The 17008-nt window shown below is 40.3% G+C and overlaps 1 protein-coding gene across 1 annotated transcript in view; it reads right to left on the bottom strand.

Moving 5' to 3' along the window:
- Positions 1–17008, bottom strand: part of LRRC8B (leucine rich repeat containing 8 VRAC subunit B) — a 60172-nt gene that overhangs the window by 36874 nt on the left and 6290 nt on the right. The gene's annotated exons all lie outside the window — the stretch shown is intronic.

Genomic DNA, 17008 nt, shown 5'->3' with positions numbered 1-17008 from the left:
TAAAAAAATAAATAAATGTACATCTTTTTGCAGGCAAAAAAATGTGCAGTTAATATTTTTTGACACTGCCGCCTGTAAAGCATTAAACCTGTGATCAGCAGATCGCAGGTGCAGTGCCAGGATCCTGCAGACCCTCATTTAGCCATCTGCTTGTACCACCTGCAGGAAGAATCAATGAACTACAAGAGCGCTCAGTAGCACCCTTGCAGTTTATTGAGAACTACAAGCCGTTAGCCGCTGAGGCCGACAGTACTTGTAGTTCCTTCAGTTATAAAACCCTGTTTTTATCTACAGACTCCTCTTATCTACATAGGCAGTTTTTAGGTAAAGGTAAACTGTCTTTTAGGGCTGGTCCACAGCAGCACTCAGCTACAATACACGGACACTAGCATGCGCTGTGAGCAGGGAAATATGATGCGCTTTTACCTTTTTTTCCAACTTTATTGAAACACATCTTTAACCCTGTGACACCGATGTAACACAAATATGTGGCCTCACAGAACTGAGGTTGTTTCTGCGGGGCCGCATATTTGCATACCTGTCTTTCCGCTGGGAGCGCGCCGCACAGCGCGCTTCCAGCACAAAGACCGCGATGTCACTGAGAGCACCGGGTCCTGTTCTAACGATCGGGACCTGGGTCACACGATCACTGTGATAGCCTCTGATTGGCTATCACAGTGATCAGTCACTATACAGCCCGGCCCCCTTGTTTTTTTTCTCTCTCTATGAATGGAGGAGAGGGATACACAGTATCTCTCTAACTCATGGCATAGAGCAGCGGTTCTCAATCTGTGGGTTGCGACCACTTTGGGAGTCGAACGACCCTTTCACAGGTGTCGCCTAAGACCATCGGAAAACACATATTTCCGATGGTCTTAGGAACCAAGACACCGCTCCTCTATCAGTCTCCAGGCGGGTCCGCCCACATGCAGATACGCCCACATACAAGTACCCATCGTGATGACATCCTCGCGCCAACCCCATCACATACACCCCATACAAATACAGGTGTATGTGACAGGGTTGGCGCCATAATGTACTTATGTGGACCAGTCACACATGTGTAAAGAGTAGCTACTGTGTAGAAAGCAGCTGCTGTGTTGAAAGCAGCTACTCTGTTAAAAGCAACTACTGTGTTGAAAGCAGCAGTATTGGAGGTTAAAACGACACTTCATGAATTATAATTACTGGGTAAATGGTTTACTGTTGTTATATTAAAGACTGTTACCCATGATACACCATGCTTCAAGACAAAATTTCATCTATTTGTAATTAGAAATAAATATTTCACAATATATAATTACATATTGTTTTTGTGATTAATCACTATGCTTTAATTATGTTCAATTTGTAACAATGAAAATATATCCTGCATATCAGATAATTACATTACAATTCATAATAGTAGCAAAATTACAGTTATAAAGTAGCAACGAAAATAATTTTATGGTTGGGGGTCACCACAACATGAGGAACTGTATTAAAGGGTCGCGGCATTAGGAAGGTTGAGAACCACTGGCATAGAGGGGAAAAAAAAGATAAATAAATATTAAAAATAAAATTAAAAATAAAGAAAAAATACCTAGATCAAGGTTTGATCTAGTTCAGTGTTTGGGTCAAGGTCAGGGTCAAATGTCGGGATTTAAAAAAAACTGGTATCAGTTAGTGTGTTTTAGGTAAAAAAACAAAAAACAAAATGTGCACTATTGTTTCTGGGCTGTACTATGGGTACAAACAACAAATACCATACACATATACAGTCCGGTCCATAAATATTGGGACATCGACCCAATTCTAATTTTTTTGGCTCTGTACACCACCACAATGGATTTTAAATTAAACTAACAAGATGTGCTTTGACTGCAGACTGTCAGCTTTAATTTGAGGGTATTTACATCCAAATCAGGGGAATGGTGTAGGAATTACATCAGTTTGCATATGTGCCTCCCACTTGTTAAGGGACCAAAGGTAATGTGACAATTGGCTTCTCATCTGTTCCATGGCCAGGTTTGTGTTATTCCCTCATTATCCCAATTACAATGAGCAGATAAAAGGTCCAGAGTTCTAAGTGTGCTATTTGCATTTGGAATCTGTTGCTGTCAACTCTCAAGATGAGATCCAAAGAGCTGTCACTATCAGTGAAGCAAGCCATCATTAGGCTGAAAAAACAAAACAAACCCATCAGAGAGATAGCAAAAACATTAGGCGTGTCCAAAACAACTGTTTGGAACATTCTTAAAAAGAAGGAACGCACCGGTGAGCTCAGGAACACCAAAAGACCCGGAAGACCACGGAAAACAACTGTGGTGGATGACCGAAGAATTCTTTCCCTGGTGAAGAAAACACCCTTCACAACAGTTGGCCAGATCAAGAACACTCTCCAGGAGGTAGGTGTATTTGTGTCAAAGTCACCAATCAAGAGAAGACTTCACCAGAGTGAATACAGAGGGTTCACCACAAGATGTAAACCATTGGTGAGCCTCAAAAACAGGAAGGCCAGATTAGAGTTTGCCAAACGACATCTAAAAAAGCCTTCACAGTTCTGGAACAACATCCTATGGACAGATGAGACCAAGATCAACTTGTACCAGAGTGATGGGAAGAGAAGAGTATGGAGAAGGAAAGGAACTGCTCATGATCCTAAGCATCCCCCCTCATCAGTGAAGCATGGTGGTGGTAGTGTCATGGCGTGGGCATGTATGGCTGCCAATGGAACTGCTTCTCTTGTATTTATTGATGATGTGACTGCTGACAAAAGCAGCAGGATGAATTCTGAAGTGTTTCTGGCAATATTATCTGCTCATATTCAGCCAAACGCTTCACAGTGCAGATGGACAATGACCCAAAGCATACTGCAAAAGCAACCAAAGAGTTTTTTAAGGGAAAGAAGTGGAATGTTATGCAATGGCCAAGTCAATCACCTGACCTGAATCTGATTGAGCATGCATTTCACTTGCTGAAGACAAAACTGAAGGGAAAATGCCCCAAGAACAAGCAGGAACTGAAGACAGTTGCAGTAGAGGCCTGGCAGAGCATCACCAGGTATGAAACCCAGCGTCTGGTGATGTCTATGCGTTCCAGACTTCAGGCTGTAATTGACTGCAAAGGATTTGCAACCAAGTATTAAAAAGTGAAAGTTTGATTTATGATTATGATTCTGTCCCATTACGTTTGGTCCCTTAACAAGTGGGAGGCACATATGCAAACTGTTGTAATTCCTACACCGTTCACCTGATTTGGATGTAAATACCCTCAAATTAAAGCTGACAGTCTGCAGTTAAAGCACATCTTGTTCGTTTCATTTCAAATCCATTGTGGTGGTGTATAGAGCCAAAAATGTTAGAATTGTGTCGATGTCCCAATATTTATGGACCTGACTGTATGGTATTGCTGTGATCGTCAAGAGCTGGAGAATTTATTTTGGGTTGTTCTTTGGTGGTAGGTTATGGTATTAACAAAAAACACATAGCTAAATAAAAAAAATTATCTTTTTTTATTATTTTGGGCCAGTTTGAAAATAAAACAAAATCAGGAGATATCCATTACTATTTACCACCAAACGAAAGCCCAATTTGTCCTGAAAAAAACAAGGTATAATTTACCTGAATGTACAAAGTAGTTGTGATGATATGTTTTACTAACACAAGTCAACATTGCAAAATTGTGCTTAGGCATTTAGATTTGTTTTACCCTTAGGCGTGAAGGGGTTAAGCATCGCAGCACATTGCGATGTGCGTTAGTGCATTGCCACACACTGTGGTGAAAGAAATTAATACGTCCTAATTTTATTCATCGCAACAATGCTGTGAATTGAAGAAAAAGGGTATACAGCAAATTGCCTTGTCTGTGCATTGGGCAAGGCGTGCAAGTGAAGTCCAGTTATACTCATCTGCTACAGATTTACATATTTATCAGTCCACAACCCCCCCACCCCCCAAAAAAAAACAAACAAAAAAAAACAAATAATCTATGAAAAACTTGTGCTTGAGCATTTCTAGAAAATATATTCTGACCAATCAGTTTTTCAGTCCTCTAAACCAGAAGGATACTGCTGTGTCCTGGATAATATCACAGATACATTTCAGATTCATGTGAGCCAAGATGCTCTGGGAAGAGATGAAACATGGAAACAATTGAAATGATCCCACGGGAAAGACGTCTCCATGTTTTGTCTGTGGAAAACAAATGTTTATAGCAATACTGCAGTAGCCGGACAAGCTGCTATATACAGTAACAGTGAATGCTGCATATGATATATTTATATATAGGGCAAAATTCCTGATCTCTCCATAGCTGCCCCTTACCTTACAATAATATGTTCCTCCATACATTAATAGGTTTACTGAAAAAAGAACTCAATGTGAATGGAGCTAAAATGGACAGTGGATTTCAGATGTCTCATCAATTGTATTTAAGTGGATTAGTATATTTTTTATGAATAAAAAAAATACACAGGCTGCTTTTTTTCTGCAATAAAACCCCAATAAATCTCCCAACTCTTCTCCACTGTGCTTGAAATTTGACTTTAAAGGCAATATAAACCTTCCTACCTGCGCCTTGTGTTTTTTTACCCACATTAACAATGTAATTTCATGGTGTCATTTGTTGCTCTGTATGCACAACCTATAGTAGAGTAAATCTTCACATTCCTTTGGCAGCAGTGTTCAAACATGAGGCATGTGGCACGGCACTGCACAGGTTAATGAATAGCCTATGTCTGTAGTATAAGAACTGACACTTCCTGTGAAGAAACTACATATCCCACAATCCCTGGGTCTCTCTGTCTAGTCATTTTCAGGTGAGAGCTAATAACAGACGTTAAAGTATATGTAAACCTTTTCCTTGTAAAATAAGTCAATACAGTTTAAAATAGAAATTAAATATAAAACATTTCTGTATAGGTATAAAAAAATATATAAAATAGTTTGTTTCCCCTTTTTTATAGGGGATAACATACTCTCTGTTCTCAGCTGCATAGAGAGGTGGAGGGGGAGGAGAAACAGAAGCACACTAATCTTCCCAGCGAATGGCTGTGCAGGGGTGGGGGCTGCCAGCACACATTTGATCACTGGAGGAGAGCAGACCAAGTTCCCAGCAGAGCTAGAGAACTGACCACAATATGCTCTCATGCTTAGTGTGGTCAGTTTTTAATAGGAAACAGGATTAGTCTCCATACAAGTAAATGGTATAGCAGGCACATCTCAGGAATATGAAATATTGTGTTAGAATTTTCTTTAACATGCTGGAAGAGATGTGTTTTATCACATTAGCATTCACACATTTGTGCTGCAATACAATGACTAGGGCTGGCCATACACTATACAATTTTCTGTTAAATTCTGCCCAGTTTCCTTTAGATTTACCTTCAACTATGTAGCGCAAGGGCCCACTTAATTGGATAAAATTGAAAGTGTTCTTTAGGTTTTACCTCATATTATATGGTTTTTGGTAAATCTAAAGCAAAATTCTCAAGAAAATTTGTATAATGTATGGCCAGCCTAGACATGCACTGGATGTTATCAGAAAAGAACAAAACAGGGCGCACTCTCCTCGTGCATTAACGCAATAACCAAAAATGTATTAAAAAGATGCAAAAACAAACATACTCACAAGCCATAAAGGGTATTAAAAATTATATTACTCTGAGGAAGAGATTTCGACTCCCGAAACGCATTAGTACTTTACCCGAGGATGCATGCTGTCCACGATTGGCACCTTTGACTTCTTGTCTCTGTTTTTATGACCTTTTGTGGCTTGTGAGTATGTTTTTGCATCTTTTAATTTCATTTTTGGTTATTGTGTTAATGCACGAGGAGAGTGCACCATGTTTTGTTCTGCTAGTATCAAGATTCCCCGATCTATCAAGGGCGGCACCTCAGCAAGTGCACTGGATGCTATGTAACCCGGAACAAGAAAATCGATTGATCTCCTGTTTAACTCTTAACTGGTAACCTGCAAAGACTTTAATAGCATAGAGATTTTTAGGTACCATAAATTTGTCGCCGTTCCACAGAAGTATGCAATTTTAATGCGTGACATGTTAGGCATTCTATTTACTCGGCGTAACATCATCTTTTATATTTTTACCAAGAAATTTGGTATTATATTATTTTTGTTTGCATTAAATCTCATTAAAGTATATTTTTTGTGTTTGCTTCTGATAAGCCAATACGCAAATATCATGTGACATAAAAAATTGTAAGAACCACTTTATTCTCCAGGGCCTCAGCTTAAATAATATATAATAATTATATATTCTAAGTAATTTTTTCGTAGAAAAAAAAAAAATGCTGATTTTTACATTTGCGTAAGAAATGTCAGAATCGGCCTGGGGGTCAGGTGGCTAAAAACATTTACCATAAAATTAGCCTTTAACTCTGAGTCACACTGATGTGAATTTTAATGCTATTTGACAGTTCAAATCGCATGACAAATCGCATCCAATGATTGGCAATGGAACCAGTATAATCTGTGCCACTCTGACGATTAGAAAAGTGGTTCCTGCACTACTTTGCCAATTTACAGTGCGACTTGCATAGACGTCAAGTGAAGTCGCATGGTTTCAAAGTCGGATCCAGTGTGAACCAGGGCTTAGTCTGTGCAGGTCTGAAGGCAAGACAACCTAATGTCATTGACATTGGTCTTATTTTACCTAGTTCTTGCTTTAAAAAAAAAAAAAAAGATTCATAGTATTCAAATAAAAATGTATCTGTTTGAAGAAGTACGGTAGATGGGAAAAAAAAAAGGGGAGGGGGGTTTAAATTCCAACTCTGGATGAACATTGTCACAAATGTTTTGACAGGTAAAACTTCATATACTGTATCTATTTGTGTATTTAGTTTAGAATCCATCCATGTAGTGGCAACTATAGACTGCTTACAATGATTCAGATCCCAGAGGACACCACAAAGGCAGGTTGAAAAAAAACAGGGTAAATCTCACCACCTCCCACTTGAGTGATGAGTATCAATAATTCATTCATTTCCTGAAATAGAAGTAGGTCTTGGTGGTCATTTAATATGCAACGCAATGAGATCAACATGCTGCACATAATCACATGGGGTGAATCTTGCAGTAGGAAAGTGGTTTCTTTTTCTACTTTGTATTGTAATTAAAATAAATGTTCATTGCTAGTTTAATATAAAGTGATTCAAAAATATAGACTCCAAATATAGTCCCCCCTGCAAAGAAAACATAAATTCCTCATCTTTACTGTTGCCTATACAAACAATGGAAAAGAAAATCTCTGGCTAAAAATCATACGGAATCTGGCAAATTACTGGAAGTGGTGTCCCCTGCTGTGTGCTGTGGTTCCTCCAACCTCCCCTCCTCCAGGGAGCCACTGTATTTTGAATCTCTCTTTTCTTTTAAAAACAGAGCTGCTTTAAGAAATCGATTTGTAAATGCAGATAGTAATTTTTTGCCTCATAAGCTAGATTTGAATAGCTGATTGTAGAGCACCATGACACCTTCAGAAATATTACTGTTTGTCATTTCATTTCATTTGAACAGGAACTGGATGAATTTCTGTCCATCTATGGGCAGGCTGGTTGTACTTAAAGTGATTCTAAAGGGTTTTTTTTATAAAATACCAAATATGTCTATACTTACCTGATGTGTGTAGTGGTTTTGCACAAAGCAGCTTGAATCCTCCTCTTCCCAGGCCCCCCGCAGGCTCTCCTGGCCACTCTCTCCTGTCAGGTGCCCCCACAGCAAGCAGCTTGCTATGGGGGCACCCGCTGCTTCGTGAGTCCATTTACACACAGAGTCGTGGCTTGGCCCCACCCGCTCTCTCTCATTGGCTGACTGCTGCCATCTGATTGGCTGTTTAGCAATTTGTGCCACCAAGCAATTGAACAGGTGTACCTAATAAAGTGGCCGGTTAGTGTGTATATATACATACATACACACGCACTATAATATATATATATATATACAGTCAGGTCCATAAATATTGGGACATCGACACAATTCTAACATTTTTGGCTCTATACACCACCACAATGGATTTGAAATGAAATGAACAAGATGTGCTTTAACTGCAGACTGTCAGCTTTAATTTGAGGGCATTTACATCCAAATCAGGTGAACAGTGTTGGAATTACAACACTTTGCATATGTGCTTCCCACTTGTTAAGGGACCAAAAGTAATGGGACAGAATAATAATCATAAATCAAACTTTCACTTTTTAATACTTGGTTGCAAATCCTTTGCAGTCAATGACAGCCTGAAGTGTGGAACGCATAGACATCACCAGACGCTGGGTTTCATCCCTGGTGATGCTCTGCCAGGCCTCTACTGCAACTGTCTTCAGTTCCTGCTTGTTCTTGGGGCATTTTCCCTTCAGTTTTGTCTTCAGCAAGTGAAATGCATGCTCAATCGGATTCAGGTCAGGTGATTGACTTGGCCATTGCATAACATTCCACTTCTTTCCCTTAAAAAACTCTTTGGTTGCTTTTGCAGTATGCTTTGGGTCATTGTCCATCTGCACTGTGAAGCGTCCAATGAGCATTTGGCTGAATATGAGCAGATAATATTGCCCAGAACACTTCACAATTCATCCTGCTGCTTTTGTCAGCAGTCACATCATCAATAAATACAAGAGAAGCAGTTCCATTGGCAGCCATACATGCCCACGCCATGTCACTACCACCACCATGTTTCACTGATGAGGTGGTATGCTTAGGATCATGTGCAGTTCCTTTCCTTCTCCATACTCTTCTCTTCCCATCACTCTGGTACAAGTTGATCTCGGTCTCATCTGTCCATAGGATGTTGTTGCAGAACTGTGAAGGCTTTTTTACATGTCGTTTGGCAAACTCTAATCTGGCCTTCTTGTTTTTGAGGCTCACCAATGGTTTACATCTTGTGGTGAACCCTCTGTATTCACTCTGGTGAAGTCTTCTCTTGATTGTTGACTTTGACACACATACACCTACCTCCTGGAGAGTGTTCCTGATCTGGCCAACTGTTGTGAAGGGTGTTTTCTTCACCAGGGAAAGAATTCTTCGGTCATCCACCACAGTTGTTTTCCGTGGTCTTCCGGGTCTTTTGGTGTTGCTGAGCTCACTGGTGCGTTCCTTCTTTTTAAGAATGTTCCAAACAGTTGTTTTGGCCACGTCTAATGTTTTTGCTATCTCTCTGATGGGTTTGTTTTGTTTTTTCAGCCTAATGATGGCTTGCTTCACTGATGGTGACAGCACTTTGGATCTCATCCTGAGAGTTGACAGCAACAGATTCCAAATGCAAATAGCACACTTGAAATGAACTCTGGACCTTTTATCTGCTCATTGTAATTGGGATAATGAGGGAATAACACACACCTGGCCATGGAACAGCTGAGAAGCCAATTGTCCCATTACTTTTGGTCCCTTAAAAAGTGGGAGGCACATATGCAAACTGTTGTAATTCCTACACCGTTCACCTGATTTGGATGTAAATACCCTCAAATTAAAGCTGACAGTCTGCAGTTAAATTACATCTTGTTTGTTTCATTTCAAATCCATTGTGGTGTTGTATAGAGCCAAAAATGTTAGAATTGTGTCAATGTCCCAATATTTATGGACCTGACTGTATATAGCATCCATCTCCCAGGTTCCTTTCCTATACCTTTAGGGATCTCTGATATGAGGTCCAGTGCAGGATTTACCTCTCTCTGTGGGCAAGTAAATTCACCTGGGACCTTTAGCCAGAGCTCTCGGCCTGGGGATCAGACAAAGGACTTCTCTGATCCCCAGGCCGAGAGCTCTGGCTACAGGATGTGAGCTCTGGCTACAGGACATCTGGAGAGCTGAAGGGTTGGTGGAAACTAACAAGCTGTGTATGTTGTGGCTGACAAGTGGTAGGCTTGATCAGTCTGAGAGTTAGGACCTGCATTACTGTGTAATGAGAGCCGGGACATGGCTAGGTTTTTGTTTGATATGTTCTTGCCCTGTTTATTTTGGTTAAACACTGTACAGCACTTTGTATATAGTTTTGTAAATAGCACTAATTAATACCTTCACTGTTTGCCACTAATCTCACTGGATTTGGTATCTATGCCTGAAAGACTGCTTACCCCAGGAAGCATATACAGTATTCCGGCTGCCTATCCCCAGCTCACAATATATATACACACACATACATATATCAGCAAGATCGGTATCTGCTTCTTTGTACGAGGAACAGGATGATCACTGCCAGAGCCCTACAAAATGACCTCCAGCAGGCAACTGGTGTGAATGTCTCTGACCAAACAATCAGAAACAGACTTCATGAGGGTGGCCTGAGGGCCCGACATCCTCTAGTGGGCCTTGTGCTCACTTCCCGGCACCATAGAGCTCGATTGGCATTTGCCATTGAACATCAGAATTGGCAGGTCTGCCACTGGTGCCCTGTGCTTTTCACAGATGACAGCAGGTTCACCCTGAGCACATGTGACAGACGTGAAAGGGTCTGGAGAAGCCGTGGGGAACGTTATGCTGCCTGCAACATCGTTCAGCATGACCGTTTTGGTGGTGGGTCAGTGATTGTCTGGGGAGGCATATCCATGGAGGGATGCACAGACGTCTACATGCTAGACAATGGCACCCTGACTGCCATTATGTATCAAAATGAAATCCTTGGACCCATTGTCAAACCCTACGCTGGTGCAGTGGGTCCTGGGTTCCTCCTGGTGCATGACAATGCCTGGCCTCATGTGTCGAGAGTATGCAGGCAGTTCTTGGACGATGAAAGAATTGATATCATTGAATGGCCCCCATGCTCGCCTGACCTAAATCTAATAGAACACCTCTGGGATATCATGTTTCGGTCCATCCAACACCACCAGGTTGCACCTCAGACTATCCTGGAGCTCAGTGATGGTCTGGTCCAGATCTGGGAGGAAATACCCCAGGACACTATCCGTCGTCTCATTAGGAGCATGCCCCGACATTGTCAGGTATGCATACAAGCACGTGGGAGCCAAACAAACTACTGAGTACCATTTTGAGTTGCTGCAATGAAATTTCAGCAAAATAGACTAGCCTGCTGCATCATTTTTTCCACTTTGATTTTCAGGATGTCTTTGAATTCATCGTCCTATTTTTTATACAGCGTCTCCTCCAAAAATCCAGAACAAATGCACATCATAGTGTATCTCTTACATCCACCAATATTTATTAAAAATAAATTACACCCACATAAAAGGTGCCCAACTGGGACACTGCATTATAACAGCATGTATTCACTTTCCAAGTTCGGCATTCTTTGGTCACTCACAAGATGGTGGCTCGCAAACTTCCGGTTGTGTGGCTTGACATCATCGGCCCAACTTTTTAATAAATATTGGGGGATGTAAGAGATACACCATGATGTGCATTCTTTCTGGATTTTTGGAGGATTCGCTGTATAAAGAATAGGAAGATCGATCTGGATTAGATTGTGGAGGACATTGGAGGTTGGAGAGAATAACGAAATCATACCTACCCGGGTTATAAGGGAAAAGCGCTATTTGACCTAAATACATATAGGTCAAATAGAGGAGGTGAGAGTATATATGTGTGTTGGTGGAGGAGGAATGTGCATGGGTGATTTTCAACACGGCAGGAATGTGCATGAATATTTGATTATATATTTACATTTTAAACAAGGAGGACTTTGCAAAGTCATTTGGGAGTGAAAAATTGCAAGATGACTAATTTGTATATGTGATATTTGCACATTGGTTGTAACATGCACTTTATAAGGAGGATTGGCAGAAATCGCATGCACTGTATATGTTTTTAGCACGGTCCATAGCACATGCCTAATGCATGGCACTGCTTGTCAAAGTTTATCTGTATATATGGGAACACATATAGTGTCAGCAGCAGCATAATATTAAAGGAGGGATTGCTTTACTAGTATAATTGTGCTGAAGTACACTATGTCTATTGATAATTTTTATTTCCATCAAATGATGAGGCACCCTTACGTTCCTAACATATTACCCAGTGCATATCAGTATAGATATCCAGCATATTTTTCTCCATTGAGATCTAATGTGTTTTCAAAGTGTTTCTTTAGTTTTTTTGAGCATTGTCTATATAATCTATCTTAAAGGCGTATGTATATCTGAGTACTGTTGGGGAAGTTTCCATTTGCTTCCTGTCCCAGATGTGCAACAAAAAGTTAGAGGAATCTCTTAAAGTGAGGGGAATATCCATCTTAGTTGTCCCCTTCAGTCTCTGTGTGCAATATTAATTTACTGACATATCCATATGGATAGCACAACATTCTCTAAAACTCATTCTTTCCAAAACTGTGCTTACAATATTTCCTCCATCCCATGTCCCATCCTCCCACTTTTTCATCAAGATCTATAGCACAACTATCACTCTCTCCCCTAATGCTAGGGTGCTAGGGGTAATCCTAGACCCTGACGTCTACCTTCAGTCAAATATCTAATCACTGTCCAAATCATGCCACCTTCACCTCTGTAACATTTCTAAAATAAGACCTTTCTTAACCAGTGATACCACCAAAGCCAAGCAAGGCAATAACTTCACAGCAGGATATAGAAACTCTACAAAAAGATATCAATAAAATGGAGGCTTAGACAGACACATGGCAAATGAGGGTCAATATAGGGAAATATAAAGTAATACACTTGGGGGCTAAAAATAAATTTTGACCAAAAAAATGTTTATAATACCACTTTAAAAAAAATAAGCTTTTTCTTAGGGTAAATTTTAGTTTTGCCTCAATTTTAGTGCGATCTGGAATTCTGGGCAGAATCACAATTTTTCATTGCTTAGATGTGAATGGGCTGGTTCACATCACCACACGGCGTGAGAAAGGCACATTCTGTGTGTGTTTACCGCACCGCGCTAGAATGCGCATTTGGGGTACTGCTAACAAGACACAGCTTGCGATCAGCTGTGTCTTGTTAGCAGTACCCCAAATGCAGATTGCAAACGCAGTGCAGTACCATGCAATGTGGTGCTGCTCGTTTTTAAAAGTAGTGCATGCACTACTTTTTCTGCATTCTGATGTGCTTTGCAGACCATTCAAATGACCAGGCTGCAAAATTACACTGCACACGTGCGTATTAATATTTCAGATAGCTTTATTCCATAGCATACTAAAGTGTTACTAAATCCACAACAGTAAAATCAGTCTGTATATTCAGTAAAGTATGCTTGTTATACTCACTGTGGAATCTAAGGGGTTAATCCTCTGCATTATGTAAAAATGCTGTCTGATCCAGACTTCTCTGACCCTCCCTTTCTTCCAGTGCCCCCCTCTTATCTCCTGATAAGATATATCATGTGGAGACGATCTGCACATGCTCAGTTTAGTGTCTATTGCTAGAGAGGTTTTTTTTTTCTTGAGAGAGTGCATGTGATCCATACAGGGCCAATGGGCACTGTTTCGACAGAGGTCAGGGGTTCTGCATCTACCTAGAGCAGAAAGAAAGCTCCTCCTACAGCTGTAACCAGTGCTCTGCTGAACAATGATAGAAGTCTCAAGACTGCTCTGACTGATGAGAAAAGGTATTTTAGCAGTTTATATTTACTACAATAATTGCATTTCCATGTTCTGTGTACTGTGGGGGACTGGATATAGTGAATGCAGGGTTCTGGGTTTCTTTAAAAGGCTTGGTTGACCTTTTGCCTCCCCACCCCCTGAAAAAAAAAGTGTGTGATATATATATATATATATATATATATATTACATTATACAGATATGTTTGCATAAAACAAAAGGTGCAAAGTTGTGATCAGAGAATTGTAGGTGCAAGGCAAGGCTCCTGCAGACTCTTCCTTTAGCTCTCTGCCATATTGAGATATGGGCTTTCAGTTAGAGAGCTGGAGAATGTGTCAAGGGGCGACAAGTAATCACTACCCTAGCCATCTCTTTCCACAACTTCCTGGATTCCCCGCATGCTTTACAGCTTCTCGCCTGCTGTTTACGTTCCATTTCTAAGGACTACATACCCCATGGTACCTTGCTGCTTGACAGCAGTCATTTCTGTACTGAGTCCGCCTCCTGAAACTCCTCCTCCTAGCATCTCTGTAGTTCAGAAAGCAAACTCTGTGGTGTGGAATAGTGAATATGTGTTCGAGTTCAAGAAAGTAACTGTATGGGGACCTTCACAAAGTAAGTTTGCAAACTTCAAGATCGCTCAGTTACCTGTAAATAAGAGTAAGGTAGAAATATTTGAAATGCGATGTGGAAATGAATATATGATTTGACATGTTCACCATACACATGCTGTAATGCAGTCATTTGTAGAGGCAGCCTCTGGCATATGTCCAAAAAGACAAGTCCCTGCTCTGTATCATGCACACACCATGCAATGTGTCCTTCCCACAATTTATATCCATCTTTGGGTAACATCTGCAATTAAGCCATTTCTGACTACGGCCATTCTAAGCAGCAAACCTGAAAGCAAAATTTTTTCCAAGTCTGGAGGACGGTCTGTTTTGTACTTTGCTGAGAAGCTACACTGGGATGGTATTTGGCACAGATCATTTCACATCTCAGCTATTTATTTAGCACAGCGTCTGGACTATATAAGTGGAGAAAAACCATCAGGCTCAACAGCGGTACCTGCAGATGGTCCAAGAGAAATGATAAATCACTTACTAAATGCTGGAGAATCTGCTCCGACAGAACCCTAATCTATGAGCACCGATAATATAAATAAAGTTATAATTAGATAACTGAATTACAGAAACATATAGGCTAAAAGTGGAAATAAAATATTGCTTTTAAAATAAATACTATAAAACATTTGCAGAGATTAACCACAGACTAAATGTATCATCTCACCGCATAGCTACTCAAACTTCTTCAACCATAAAGTCCATCTGAACTCACAATGTTTTGACATGTAAGATGGTAGATGGCTTTATATAAACATTCTTTCCAAAACTGACTTCTGAATGCACATATCACAATGTGAAATTATATTTTCATTGCAGAAAGGGAAGCAGATTGCAGGACTGGGTATACAAATGTGCGTTCAGTGCATTAGACAGGAAGTGCTCAAAGGGTAAGATGAAGGAATGAATTTAGTGAGATAACATTAATCATATACAAAAACCCATTTGTTATCAACTGGGATAAACAAAGGCAGGAACTAACTTCTGAACCCTGTGTAGCTTACTCCTGACCCCTGCACCCTGCGTTGCTTACTCCTGACCCCTGCATTACTTAAGCCAGCCATACATAGATCAAAATTTAGTTAGGTCAGCAGGGACTGGCTACATGTATGAGCAGACTTGTTGCACCGATTGACTTGTGTACAACCAGCCTGTTGGAAAATTTGCTCTCAATAAGTGCAAGCCAGCTATGGACGGTGGTGTTGATGAGTGTTTTCTGGCAACACGGAAATATCCTTGCTGTCAGAATACAAAGGCACAGCGGGAGGGATTCCCCCATCCACATTGAGTGCGTCAATGGGGGAATAGAGCCATTTTCTTTCACTTAATCAGCAGGTTGAATGAAAGTAAATGACTCATGTATGACCAGCCCTACTCTTGATCCCTGCACTTTTTGTGTTACTTCCTCCTGACCCCTGTACTCTGTGTTACCCCTGCACTCTGCATTACTTACCCCTGTCCCTTTCACTCCCCTACTTTTTATTGGAGCCTTTGTACGTTAACCCCTAAAAAAAAATAAAAAAAAATGTGTGCGCTAATCTGTTCCATATTGTTCAGGTAGATCTCCACCTCTAAAAGCTGAATTTTTGCCCCCATATAACAGTGCTCTGCCCAATCACCAAATATCAGTGCTGTCACATGAGAGGAATGGGAGTGAGTCAAATGGTAATTGATACCCAGAAGTACTTGCATGGGTACAGCAAGTGAAGCAACAATACATCTCAGTAATGATCCCAATAAAACTGTTATGTGAACTACCCTTTGTGTTTACAGATTTGGAGAAGAGAATTATAGGATGATTGATTAACTAGAAGAAGAAATTATTAACCAACTTATAGTGGAGTTATTTGCTGTCACTGCTTTTTATTTCTACCATACATGTTGTATTCATTATGTTGTATTTTTATTGGTGTTTGCTATATTTTGATCGCATGCACTGCAGAACTGCAACAGCCAGTAGCAGAGAAGGGTTCCTTATGTAAGTCACCACAAGACAAATTCCATTTATTTTGTTGCAACATTCCAGACAACATTTGACAGTTGAACTCAGCTTTCAAGCCTATCAAAACTGAATATATCACAAACAACAGCTCTGCAATGCAAAGTGTCTGAAATGAGAAGCTATATTCTGTTGGGGCTATTTCATACCACATGCATCAGCATGCAATTTGCTGCATTTTCCAGTGCAAACAAAAACTGTTTTTCAGTAGTCTGCAAACACAAAGACATTCCATTACACTGCATTGAAAAACAGTCCTGTGTGTAACATTTTAGGGGTGTTGGGTTGTTAATGAAGTTTACTGCTCAAGTCAAATGGAGTCTATGTTATGTATTTAAACACATGTCAAAAGTCAACAAAATACATTAATACATGCATTGTGTCTTGGATAAAAATAATCCTAAACCCCAATGTTTGGAAAGTAGAGGGAGAATATTTTAGTGTACAATACAAGATGCAGGGTTTTTTGTGTTCCTGTTCATTAGAGAGTACAAAAGTTGCATGGTCAAGATGGACACGGGTAGCATAGTAAAACATAATGGGCAGCGTATTATCAAGCATTAAATAGGTGACATATAGCTCACCCTAAGAATAGGGAAGAGGAGAGTTTAATGTCAGGTTGGAAAAATGGGAGGGGTGAGGGAAATGATATTGGGGTGCTTGGAGAAGAAGGGATAGTATAAGGTTTTGGAAGGGGAGGGAGAGAGTGGACCTAGTAGCTGTACAGAATAACCAGCTTAGGACAGGCATACTAAAGGTCAAGTAGATGATGGTTAAATCCATTTGGTGGGAGACCCTTGGTTCCCAGAACTGTAGTTTCATCATCAATTTTTCAATAATTAATGTCCAGTGTAACCTAGGCATAAAGTGGAACTAAACTCTGCTATCCTTTACATT

The sequence above is a fragment of the Staurois parvus genome, unplaced genomic scaffold (assembly GCF_062004578.1).
Source record: "Staurois parvus isolate SC_StPar_1 unplaced genomic scaffold, SC_StPar_1.0 ptg000066l, whole genome shotgun sequence".
Classification (NCBI taxonomy): Eukaryota; Metazoa; Chordata; class Amphibia; order Anura; family Ranidae; genus Staurois; species Staurois parvus.
This window is presented reverse-complemented; position numbering and strand designations above follow the sequence as displayed.